The following is a 12,630-nucleotide window of genomic DNA, read 5'->3' as shown; positions in this document are numbered from 1 at the left end:
TTGTCCAGGTTTGTTCTGATGTTGCAGAGGCACTTTGCTGTTCTTATTGTTTTATGAGTTTGGTGGTAGAAGAAAGCTGAAGAGTGTCCTTTTTTTCTCCATGATTTACTGGGTTAATTCTGCTTACAGGTGTTTTGGGGCTGCCAATAACATCTTTTAAGGTGGGTAGGAAGATCACTTCTCTTTGCCTTCCTGCAGACACAGAAGCTGAGCTTTGCTGTTGTTTGTGCTGGCTGGAAATGACTTCCCCCTGTGAGAAATACCTCTGTAATCATTACCAAGCAGTGAATATACAACAGAATAGCCAATGGTATCCATATCTGTTGGTTCAATGTGGTAAAACCAGTCCAGCTTCTCACAGATTTGCCTCATAAACAGTTCCCATTTTGAACTGCTGAGAGAAAAAATGAAATGTGTTTATTTTGTAGAGAGATGTAAAATTTGTGGTGTAAGCTACATGCTTCCTTTTTCTCATTCTTTTCTTTCTGTATGATTCCCTTTCCTTTGAAATTCTGGTTTTCTACCTCAGAAGCTCTCTGCAACCTCTTCTCTAATATTTAACTTTCCGTATCTTCCTCACTATTGCTACAGCAGAGTCCTTCACCCTCTGACTTCTGCTATAACTCACTAATGTCTATTAGAGTTATAGTCCTTCTGCAGGAAAGGTATCTGCAGAGGCAAATAATAAGTAGCAATCTGATTTTTTTTTCTTCTGTTGATTTTTGAAATGTATTCTTGACTAAATATTTGCTAAGGTGTATCAATGAAATCTAGGATTAGCAAAAAGTATTATTCGGGCAGTTTTTTCTTTGGGAAAAAAAAAAAAAAGAAAAAAAAAAAGTGTATTCTTCTGTTTTGACTGAAACATTTCTTTTGCCTTCCTAGACTTTGGAGCATGCTTTATCTGCATTTTATTGTAATTGGGTGACTTGACTGCTTAGGGTTTCTCCCAGTGAAATATAAACATAGGGTACAAAGAAGGACTATGAAGGTTGCAAGGAGAGCTTAGAAAAAAAGTTGCTTGTCTCCATTTTATTCACTCAGTCATTTGAAAATTTATGCTGCTTTAATATAAAGGAGGTGGAGAGATGTTTCCTGAGCTGAAGCACACCTCTCAGCATCATGTATCTGCTCATTCTGAGGTGGCACCTCTGTTCAGATGTGGTGGTGGTGTTGAGGTTTGGTTGGTATCCAAACAAGAAGGCTGGGAGGATGAGCTACCTGGGATTTGTGCTGGTTGCATGCTGAGTCCCACTCACTTGGGCCAAGCCTGTGCAATCTACAGCTGAGGGACTATTTACTGATATTGTAGCACCTACCTTGCCTAAGTGATTGAAAGAAAAGCTGAGGTGTAAAGCTGCAATTTGTGAACTATACTGAGATAAATCATAGAATCATAAAATCATAGAATTAGCTGGGTTGGAAGGGACCTCAGAGATCATCAAGTCCAACCCTTGACCCACCGGTGCGGTTGCTAGACCATGGCACTGAGTGCCACATCCAGTCTCTTTTTAAATGTCTCTAGGGATGAAGAATCCACCACCTCACCGGGCAGTCCATTCCATTGCCTGAACACCTTCACCTGCTTCCAGAGTTGGGTAAGATACCTGATATGAGGTAGCTAACAAAAGATAACTAAAACATAAATCCATGCCCAGCTTAGTGCACAATGTCCTCCTGGAGCATTGGGAGCACAACCACCTACTTTTCACAGTTCAGGATGCACGTCTCATGCTCCTCTGGAGCAATATTCTGGTAGAATATCTTCCTCATGGCATATCCCAAAGGGAAGAAATGCTTAATGTTGTGGGTCAAATAATAACAGAAAAGCAGGAAGGAAGCAGAATTAAGATCAGCAAGCAAGAATGAAAAGAGATTTTGCAAGTGAAAGCTGAAATGTGTCAAGCCCAGACAATTTCCCTTAACCCAGACAACCCAGTTGTCTTAAGGATGTATCACAGGACCTTTCCTGTTTGGATTCATCAGCAAGGTAGATTATAGCCCCAGACAGCAAGGCTTTGAAGCTTGTTTCTTTTACTGATTTGGGAATAAGTTGGTAACACCAGTAAGCAACCAAATATTATGGTTGGTACATAGCTATGATCAGATCTGAACAGTCGGGCTATTTTGCTTCTGAACCAGGACTTTTCCAAGTCAACATAAGCCAATATGAGGGACTGAAGAGATGCTACTCTTAATTTTTTATAATGTTAATAATTTTACTGAGGAATCACATGATGGGAAGCATTTGGGTTAGTACACTTAGTGCCACTGTGTCAGTGGTGTCAATATAAGCTCAGAAACTGCTCATATTAGCACTGAATGATAGGTTCTTGGAGTGTTGGGGAAAATACTTATTTTGCAGTAGTTATGCATATCTAGCAGTAAGGAGAAGGCACATGGTGATATTAAAGAGCAACATTTAAAAATGCCTGGCATATCAGGAATTTGAGTATCTGTAGATAAAGAGATGACCTAAAATTCTTGACCTTATCCTTTGCCTTCTGTTAAATGATGTGAAGCTTCTGTCCTGTGATTTCTGTTGGCAGCTCAATACCTTTTTCCTACTGGGACTGGCTCATCCCCCAAATGATGGGAGTAATGGGAGCCCTGCAGCTTGTATTATTCATCTTGGTATTTTACATCATATCTGTCAATTATTAGAATATTGAACAAGACCATTTCATATCACCCAGATAAATTTGAGAAAATGACTTTGTGCTGCAGAATAATATAATATTTCGCTTTTATAATGCTGTGCCTTGTACTCCAATATGATGAAATTATTTTTTCTTGTAATATGGCACCATTATGTGTTTTTTCTGTGGACAAAGACCAAGAAGATATCTTTTGTTGACTGCATAATAAACTCTCCTTGGTAGTGGCAAGAAGGAATAAGTTGCTTTTTTGGGGTACTAGTTGAACAGCTAAAAGCCAGCTGTGAGTGCAAATAGATGGGGTTCTTTCTAATGTAAATACTTCTGTTCTCTGTAGAAAAGAGGTAAACAAACTTAAGAAGCAGTTTTGAAGTGAACAGCACCTTTCTGACTAAAAATCCTTCTGTGTTTGTACTTAGAAAGCCTTGATGATCAAGCATGTTCTTCCAAAACTAGCCCTAGAGTAAACTTTCTCCAAGGTGGGCATCCCTCCCAGAGTACAGGAATGGCATGAAAGCCACTGACAGAGTTGGAGACACTGAGACCAACTGTCAAATACCAACAAGTGACAAGAAAAAGAAAAAAATGGCTTTTGCTTCAGTGACTTCCTAGTCTGGGATCCTCAGGGATCAGCAAGCTCATCTCTGCTTGAAGGTGGGAAAGGGTAATAAATAAATCATACATCACAGTGAATGCTTGTCTGGGACAGAGGGTGTTACAAGGCAGTGAGGCCCAAAGAGTTTTCTGCACTGTCATCTGAAGGGGGGCATTTCAAGGTTAATTTCAGGCTTTGAGCAATCTCTACGAGCATGGCAGGCATGGGTTCCTTGACAAATCTCACTCAATGAATACAGCTTTATGGTTAATTAAATATTTCATTTAGGATTTGACCATCTGCTATCCATCATCTGTCAGATATGTGCTTTGTATCTTTATTAGCATCCAGTCATGGTTTGTTGACATGCCTGTGTGCAGGACAGGCTCTGTGGGCTGCTTGGGCTCATTTTGTCTTCTCACTGGCACACTTTGGAGGTTCTGCTCTTGCAGTCCTTGTTCCTCAAGGAGACAGCTGGGTCCAGGCACTGCCCTGCATCCTTCTCAGAGCTCAGGCCTGACCAGGGACTTTCAGGTCAGGTATCCTGCCTGAGGGCAAGTGGGACATAGCTTTGCTGTTAGGTTACTGTTGTTTCAGAGCTGCTGCAGTGCCATAGGTTAAAGTCAAACCTGCTGGAAGTCTAGTAGTTCCAGTAGATTTTTGACTGTTCTGTTTCAGATTGAATCCCTGTAAGTATCTCTTGTCTCTGCTGGTGTTCTCTGCTTTATGTTCATGCAGCTCATGACCTGTGAAATTACCAAAAGAAGCAAAGAAAGTTCCTTCATTCTCAGAAAGCACCTCTGTACATATTAGAAAGTTCAGTTAGCTGTTCACGTATGAGATTTAAGCAGTTTTGCTTTGTGCTGGATTGATTTTTCAAATTATATACTGAGCACCCAAGCTCCCTTAACTTCGAAAAATCTGGGGAAGATGGCATCTCAAAAGTGTCAGGCCAGCAATCCCCTTGTACTCAGATTAAAGGGGGTGGACACTGATGGTGACCTTCAGATGCTGAAACATAGACTCTTAGTGACATTTTAGACATCTTGGAATGCTCTGCCTGGTCTCTGGCTCCTACTCCATGAAGATGAGTGGAAGGCCATGTGGCAGATGTCTTGCTTACACAGGTGTGCTACGGGTCTGTGCTGAAGCACCTGGCCTGCTCTGTAGCTCTTTGTTCAGATGATTTTGGTTCAGAGGCAGAAGATACTGAGCAGATACTGAGTTCTCAGCTTCAGCTCAGTAAAGGGCACTGATGCTGGACATACATTCAACCCTGCAAGGGCACAAAGCCAGACAGTATAGGAAGAGCTATGTATACAAATATCAGAGCACATGGAAAGCACTCATTATTTACTTTGGAACAGAGAATAGCAGATAATTCACTGCCAGCCACTGATGACATGAAAAGAGCATTCCTGTACTTTTCTTATTCTTCCCTCTTGCATTTATTTATTCATTTCAAAGACAATTAGGATGCTATTGGCCTCATTAACTTGCAAGTCTGTTGTGTGTTGTAGAGCACCTCAAGGAGATACTCAAAGTAGAATGGCAATGAATTTTCAGCTGATTAAGTGTTACTGCATGTGCCCGGACAGAGTCAACTCACAGAAATTTCTACCTTGTTACCAGGCATGGTTGTAGCAAAGAAGATCACTGGAGTCATCACTGCAATATACAGAGCAAGTAACTTCTAAACTCTGAGCTCTCCAGAATATAAGCAGAGAGCCTCAGGGATTTTTGCTGTGATAACCTTTCACCTGTGTTTGGTTTTGGGTTTTTAAAATTTTTTTTGGTTTTGTTTGTTTTGTTTTGTTTTTATGTTAGCCTGCCCTACCTAGAAAAGCAGAGAAAGACACACATGTGAGTTTATTGCATTTCACATTTTTCTCATATTCTTGGTGTCCTTTGTGAGAATGACAGGGGGAAAGCAGTACAGTGCAGAGACCTGTTAATATTGTCAGATGTGCTCTGTAAAGCAGGGAGCAACCTCTCTCTCTTGACAAAGAGGAGACAGGAGTATTGTTTTATTTGTAAGATGATGGGAGGTGAAGGGTTGGAGAACAAAAAGCCTCAGTCTGATAGCATGGACTTAAGCCATGCTTAGGAATAAAAGTGAGAGTATTGCACAAGGAAAAAGAAAAGCATCTTAGGGATAGCTAACTCAAGCCAACAAACCTCCCTAAAGATTAAATGATGTATGAGAAACTCAGAAGTGTTATTTGAAGACAGAAATCTTCCCAGTTATACTCCTTCTTATAACAGTTATCTATCAGCAGATACCTAAAAGTCAGTATGGCAATACCATGAAGAGCCATTGATGTTTTAGGAAATTGCTTCTTTCTCTCTATTTTTTTTTTCTCCCTTGCTGGAGAGTTGCTTTTTATAAGCCAAGACCTAACAGTGATTGATTCTTGGAAGGAAGGAGTGACATTTGAATAGCTGGAGCTGCAATGACCTACTTCTTGTAATAGCTTGATAAGAAACTCCACAACAGATTGTGCTTCTGAACAGCTGTATCTTTCAAAAACATTTGCTTCATGGGAATTTTAATCTTATCTCTGCCCCTTTGTAGCTAACTAAATGTGTGAAAATATAAAGACTTCCCAATGAGCGAGTTTGCAAAACTGTGTCTGAAACAAGTTAAATGGTGCAGAAAGTGGGTCCTGACTGGTAAGTGATAATGAGACAAATGCTGTAGTGTCACAGCAAGTTAACTCTCATTAGGAACAGGGAGTAGAGGTGGTGATGGTGTATGTCTGGGCCTTGACACACAGCTTTTGCTCATATTGCTTGCTTACCTCCATCTTCTGTCTCTGGTTTGGAAAAGTTCCTTAGATGCCAGCACTGCTCTGCCTGCTCTCCCTTTCCTGCTCCTCCCTTCCTTTCCTCCCATCCACACACTGTTCTTTCCACTTCCTAATTTTATTCCTTTTCCTTTTCTTTAAACCATTTTGCCTTATCTGGTTCTTCAGACCCAGAGGAGAGGCAAATCTGCAGGCCTTTGCTGATAACGTTAAATCATATCTTAATTTTGAGATGAAAATTGTGTTCTGGCATTTGCTCTGAGTAATCACACAATGTAGAGAAATAATGTATGACATAATTTATGGTGAAATTGAAAAAGAAAAAGCTAAGTATATAACATCTTGACTTTCCTAACGTCATGATTTTTTTTGTTTGTTTTTTGTTGAATTGTGCTCAACAGATCTTTCTAGAGTTAACTTTTTAGTATTTTAACATTGAGGCTGTTTATATGAACAACTCACTGCTATGTAACATTTGCAAAAGGTTCAAGACAATGATCTTTTGGCTGCTTTTCAAATCAATGGGAATAAATGAGGCATTTCAACAGTTATTTTTCTATTGAAATAAAACTACATTTCACTCAGGAATAATTTCATGGAAATAGGCTGCTACAATTAAAAATAACTTAGTTTAGCAATGATCCATTTCACAAAACCTTTCCCCATAACAGTACAGACAAGAATCTCTGTCCCCATTAAAAATAGTTCCACACAAAAAAAGATCTTTCTGTTTGGGCTTGTTCATTTCAATAGAGAAAAAAAAAATCAATTTGGTGTTAAAGCTTTTCTGTTTAGAAAAAAATCTACCCTCAAGAGAATCAAGTTAACTAATGGAAAAGCTATTTTTTTGCCGAGAGGCTGCATCATTAAACTGGGAATTAGACAAATGAAATTCTAATGCATTTTAATAAAAACAATATATTTCTCCCCTCATTCTAAAACCCTGTGGTCTTGCATATTTTTTGTACTTTGGCTACCGGCTATGTGGAGCTCAGTTATAATTGCTTATCTTATAACTCCTTCTGACACTTATACCTAGAGCAGATTGCATTACAAGAACGTGGATGTATTCTGAATGCATGATATATTTTGGAGTTATTCTAGAACTGTGTTCAGGAGAAACGAAGGTAATTTTTAATGATTCTTCAACCACTGAAAATATGAATATTTTATGCGTATTATGCCTATCTTGCTATTCTGCATTGTTTCATTAAAATTGTGCATTTTGAAAAGTAATGGCAGTAGTTAGAAACAACATTCCCCTACATAAGTTCTGTTCTTTGAGCATATCGAGCCATATTAATTTCCTTGTGTGAGTAAAACTGAGCGTTATGAGTTTTGATTCTTTTACATGCAGCTAACATTGCAGAAAAAAACACTGAATTCTGTGCCAGATTCTTGTCTCACCCCTGCACTGCTGCTTTGAGCCATTTCACTGAATTCAGTCCTCAGGATCTTTCCTGATGATGTGTCAGCCCCAGACAGCTTGCTTGCCTCTGGGCCCTGGGCTGGATTTGGATGCCTACCAGCAGGAGGCTGTGGAAGGCAAGGGAAACTGGTGAAAGGGGAAGTCTCCTATCTTGTGAATAAGTCATACTTAATTTGTCAGTCGTGTCTGGATGTGACTCCTACATAATTTTTACAGAAGTAATTTTTGTGTTTTCCCATCTGCATGAGAGAGGTGTTAAGCCACTCTTCCTTGATGTGTGAATCCAAACACACCACCCCTGTCACCTGTTGGAAACTGCCTCCCATTTGTCTTCTGTTGCTTAAGCAAATAAGTTGTTTGACATTGCTGTTGGATTTTTGGCTTCCCTGTTCAATGTGGGTGTTGGTTTTTTTCTTCCTATGCACAGGAAGAAAAACTCCTTGGGATCTGCTTTCTTCTGTACCTTCAGTGTTTCATGCAGAGTGCAATTGGAAAGCTTTCAAGCAGAAAACAAGTCCACCTACTGATAGAGTACCGGGGGTATTAAACACCATACAAGAAATTCTAGTGAATTTTTAAATTCCTCTGCGTGGAGGTGGCTTTCCAGTGGGAGGAAAGATTTAAAAATCTGCTGCCACAAGTGAGCAAATGTTCTGCAGGGGAAGCTTTGCCACTGCTGTTTCCCATTTCTTGCTCACCGTTCTCACCTTCAGAAGGCTTTACAGACAGTATATCAAACCTGTGATCCTCCTGTGTCTACTACAGGCAGTCCTTCAGCAGAAACAGCAACCATCAAGTCCTGTCTGTCTGCACATTTCTCTGGCCTATGGTGTGGGGTATGGATGTCATATGCTGCTCCTTTCCTCAGCAGGCTTGCTCTTTCCAAGCAGTTCCTCTGAGGGACAGCACCAAGATGGTGCTTTCCAAAACCCCTTCTCCTCTCCAGCTGAGAGGTCTCTGCGAAAAAAAAAGCCTTGGCTGTGCATGGTGGAGTGTGTCACTCGTTACAAATATGTGGCCAGAGTTTGGGCCATGAAGGTGAGCAAAGCATGTGAATGGAGCACATTCTGAGTGTATTGGTTAGTGATGTTGGCAGGCTTGGTTGTGTGAAGTCAGGTAGAAAAACGTGGTGCTGGTCTTTGAGCTGCCTGTTTTTTTGTTTTTCATATTACTCTATATAGTGATGAATTAAATCTGAGCAGAAGTGGAAGGAAAAACAACCCCCTGATGTTCTAGCTGTAGTCCTACTGGTGTGCTATTCATGGGTTTGAGTTCTGTGGTACTGGTAGGCAAGGGCATGCATGGAGTTCACTGAAGAGATTTCCTTCTGTTCATTGCAGGCAAAACCCAAACATCAAATGTGGCCTCAAACCACTGCCTGTCGGCATGATCCAGACACTGAGCATGGCCTGGGGTGCCTGTGTGAGTGCAGGCAAAATTCAAAGGTTAATGTTGAGCCTTCCCATCCCACTTTGTCCTGCTTATGGGGTGGTGAATGTTAAAACCAACTTAAGCCTGGGTTGCCACAGGGCTGCTCACCCTTTTCTTACTCACCCAGACAACAAGTGCTGCAGGTCTGAGTGCATCCCTGGTAAAATTGTTGAGGCTTTGTGACCAGGGGGTGCTGATGTCTCACACACTGGGTTCTGGTGGGCAGGTGGGCCTGATTTATAGTTTCTCTGGGGCATTTAGAATCTTTGCTACTGTATACCCCAAAGCTGCTGAGTTGTACAAAATATAGCAGCATGTTTTGCACAGTGAGTTGTAGACATTTCATCTCTTTTTACAATGAGTCACAGATGAAACTCATGACTTGGCTTTGTCTGTCATGCTTCGTCTGTCACAAAAGGAACAAAAAAGTGTTTCAGGGTCTTGATTCAAACCAAATATAAGCATGGAAATTGCCCACTAATTACCGTCAGCATTAAGTAATTTTCTCCTAGGCAGCAACTGTATTTATCATGCATGTTTATCACAGTTTTCTGAACAGTGCTCATGATCAATACCCTTAAAGTAAGAGGATGTAGAAAATTCAGGGTCTGACTAGCAAAGCCCAGTCAGAAGTGGTATAATTTAATGCAGCCTGAGAAATACAACATGAGAGTGTTGTCAGTTTTGTTATCCTGTCCTAGGTTTTCAGATACAAAACTGTCTTGAGTATAATATGTGAACTAGTTTAAGTATATAAAATTGATAAAGTTCTTGGGATAGTGTTGCAAATCCTATTTCAATCCTGCACTGTCTTCTGGTGCAGCTCTGACTATGAGGCTCCTTGCTCACTCCTCGTCTTTATCTATGGACAGTTTTGCCAGTTGTTTTTGCTATATGACAATTCATACCTAGTAAAAAAAAAAAAAAAAAAAAAAAAAAAAAGAGTTCTGGACTTATGTGATTAGGTGAGACTCTTGAGCTTTGTTTAGAAAATTCCTGATCTTTTTTAGTGACGGAGAGGATTCTGAAAATGTGATCTCTATGAGCTCAAATGAAAGAATGAATGTCAGAGGTATTATTTTCAAATTTTATGCATTCTGATACCTGATGTGTCTTTTCATGGCTTGAAGGAGGCATTACAGCCTCAAAGTGCCTGACCCAGTTCCCATTATGATGAAAAGGCAATTATTTTGCCACACTAACAAAAAAGGACAGTTTGTCACTGAGGCACCTGGATCTGCATTTTTGGTGCAAAATAGGTATCCACTGCTCTTGTGGAACCACACAATCCTGTACTAGTGTGGAAGGCTTTTTCTCCCTTTTCTGATGGCTGCTTTGCACAGACTGTGCTGTGTTTGGGAGACAATGTCTGCACATAGGCGGGCCCCAGGACTGAGCCAAGATGCCCTCCATTCTACTTAAGACTTTATGCTGTAGTAGATGTGGTGAGCTATATCCATTTATTTGCTAGTTTGGTTAATATTGATTATATTTTTCTCATCTTAGTAACCCAATAGTCTTGCTCCCCAGTGTTTCCAGAAGTTGTGCTTGAAAGCATCCCAGACCAAGTGAAATTCTGACCTTTGGTCACCGAATTGATGAGAAGCTTTTGTAGCAATAGAGTGGTGCTAGCAGATGTGATTCAGGGCCCTGCCTGACTGTGGGAAAAGGCTTGATTTGGAGAAGAGATCAGATGTGGGCTTTGTTTTTTTTTAACCGATGTGTATAATGGGTTCAACAGGAGTTCCCCATAGTTCAATGTGTGGTTTCCATGAGCTGGGTCTTTTGTGGCAGGAGTCTGGTTTGTTTAGGAGATTTCATCTGCAAAGCAGTTCACATTCAGAAGAACTTGACTTAAGTTCCCTGAAATCTGAGAGCCCATACAGAAGGCAAATCCCTACTGATCTTGAGAAGCAGCTAGACCTGCTCCCTGAGGTAGCAGAAAGAGGGACTTTTTGGAAACCATTTACACACAGGGGTAAATGGCAAATAAGTTCTGCTTAAGGACTTCTCAGCACAATAAAGCATTTAAACAGTTTCCAGAACATGGTGTTTTACCACAGCCTCAGAGCCTAGGCAAAGCCACCCCTGAGCACCTTGCAGCTGCTCAGACAGATATCCCCTCCAGTTCATTTTAAACCCCAACTTGCGGCTTTATAAATCCCTCGTTGATCCTTGTAAGAAAATGCTGGTGTCAGAGCAAATTATTATTACTACTGACATGATAATAAAAGGTGAAATCAGACATTGCTTAGAAAATTGAATTCCTCCTATAAAATGCCACTGTCGGGGCTGTGCATTGCACAGTACCAGCATTTGTTCATTTAAAGTTGTACGTCATCTTCAGCTCTACAGCTGCCTTTCAGCTCTCTCCCCCCTCAACTAATAATTGGTAAATGATAGGATGTGATTACATGGCCATTTACTGTACTTATTAGCATTTCATTTATATCATTATCATACAAAACTGACTTCATTGCTCTCTGGGTGTAAACGTTTAAATTTTGGAAACGGCACCTCCATTCACTTCTCAGCCACTGAGGAATACAGTATATTACTTCTCAGAAAAGAAAACATGAATTTGTCACGGATGACTACATCCACTCTATGTGAAGAAGAAAGAGCTTAGAAGATGCTCTGGCTCCTTGGGATCATAGACAAGGATAACAACATAATTTGAATTCAGAAATTTGCATATATGGTTCTGTAATTTGGCATGGCTCCTTTGTTTTTTATCTCAAAGGAGGGAAGGATTGTCATTTTTCTGTTAAGTATCCTAAAAATCACAAAGTCTAGTACTGAAAAAAGTCTTTGTAAGAGCATTCATTTCCTTGTCACTGTAGAATTGTTCCCAATAGCATATTTATTGGTCCTTTGCCAAATCTGCATTTAAATATGCCAATTGATAGCTTAGGCTTTATTTCTGTTGAAGAGTATTCCAGAAGCTAAGAAACTATCTGCCTGGGGATTTTTTTTTTCTTGGTGTTTAGTCCTAACTTTCATTCCAGTTCTGCTGTTCTTACCTGTTCTGTTGCCTGTGTGCTTATTCAGCCAAGCTGGATGTATTTTTAGCCATGCACTCCACATCTAAATCTCCTTCCAAGGGATGCCTAAACCTCTTCAGGGAGCTGTTCTTTTCTACCTCATGGTGCTTTTTAAATTCCCACTACCAGTCTCTTCCACAGAACTCTGCCCCTGCCCTCAGATGTTATTGGCCATTTTCTTCTGAGCTCCCTTTGCATATCAGCTCGTTCAAACCACTGATCAAATGTTCCAGATGCTGCTATGCTGGGCCAGTAGGTCAGACCCAGAAAGTCCTGCAGCCAGAGGAAAACTTCCACTGATTTTTGGATCAGGACCATAACGAAGAACCGGGGAGTGAGGTAAGGGTTCATAACTTAAAAGACTGAAACGTGGATGGGAGCATTCATCATTCATCACAGTGCAAAGATGGAGAAGTTGAAGGTCAAGGGTCTTTCACAGTCATAACCAAGAGGCAACAGCAATGAGCTAATAATCCTTAAAAAGAAATGTCCAGAGTAAATTTTGCAGCCAGAGAGGGCTGAAGGTGCTTTGGCAGGGTGGGCAGAGCTCAGGGTGGTCGGGATGTGCTGGGAGGATATGGTCACAGACTGGGAGTGCAGGGCTGGTGAGATGTCAGAAGCTTTGGGAGGGCTGTGACAGTGACTGGAGGTCAGTGTGGGTTCTCTC

The sequence above is a fragment of the Heliangelus exortis genome, chromosome 1 (genome assembly GCF_036169615.1).
Source record: "Heliangelus exortis chromosome 1, bHelExo1.hap1, whole genome shotgun sequence".
NCBI lineage: Eukaryota > Metazoa > Chordata > Aves > Apodiformes > Trochilidae > Heliangelus > Heliangelus exortis.
Note: the sequence above shows the minus strand (reverse complement) of the source record.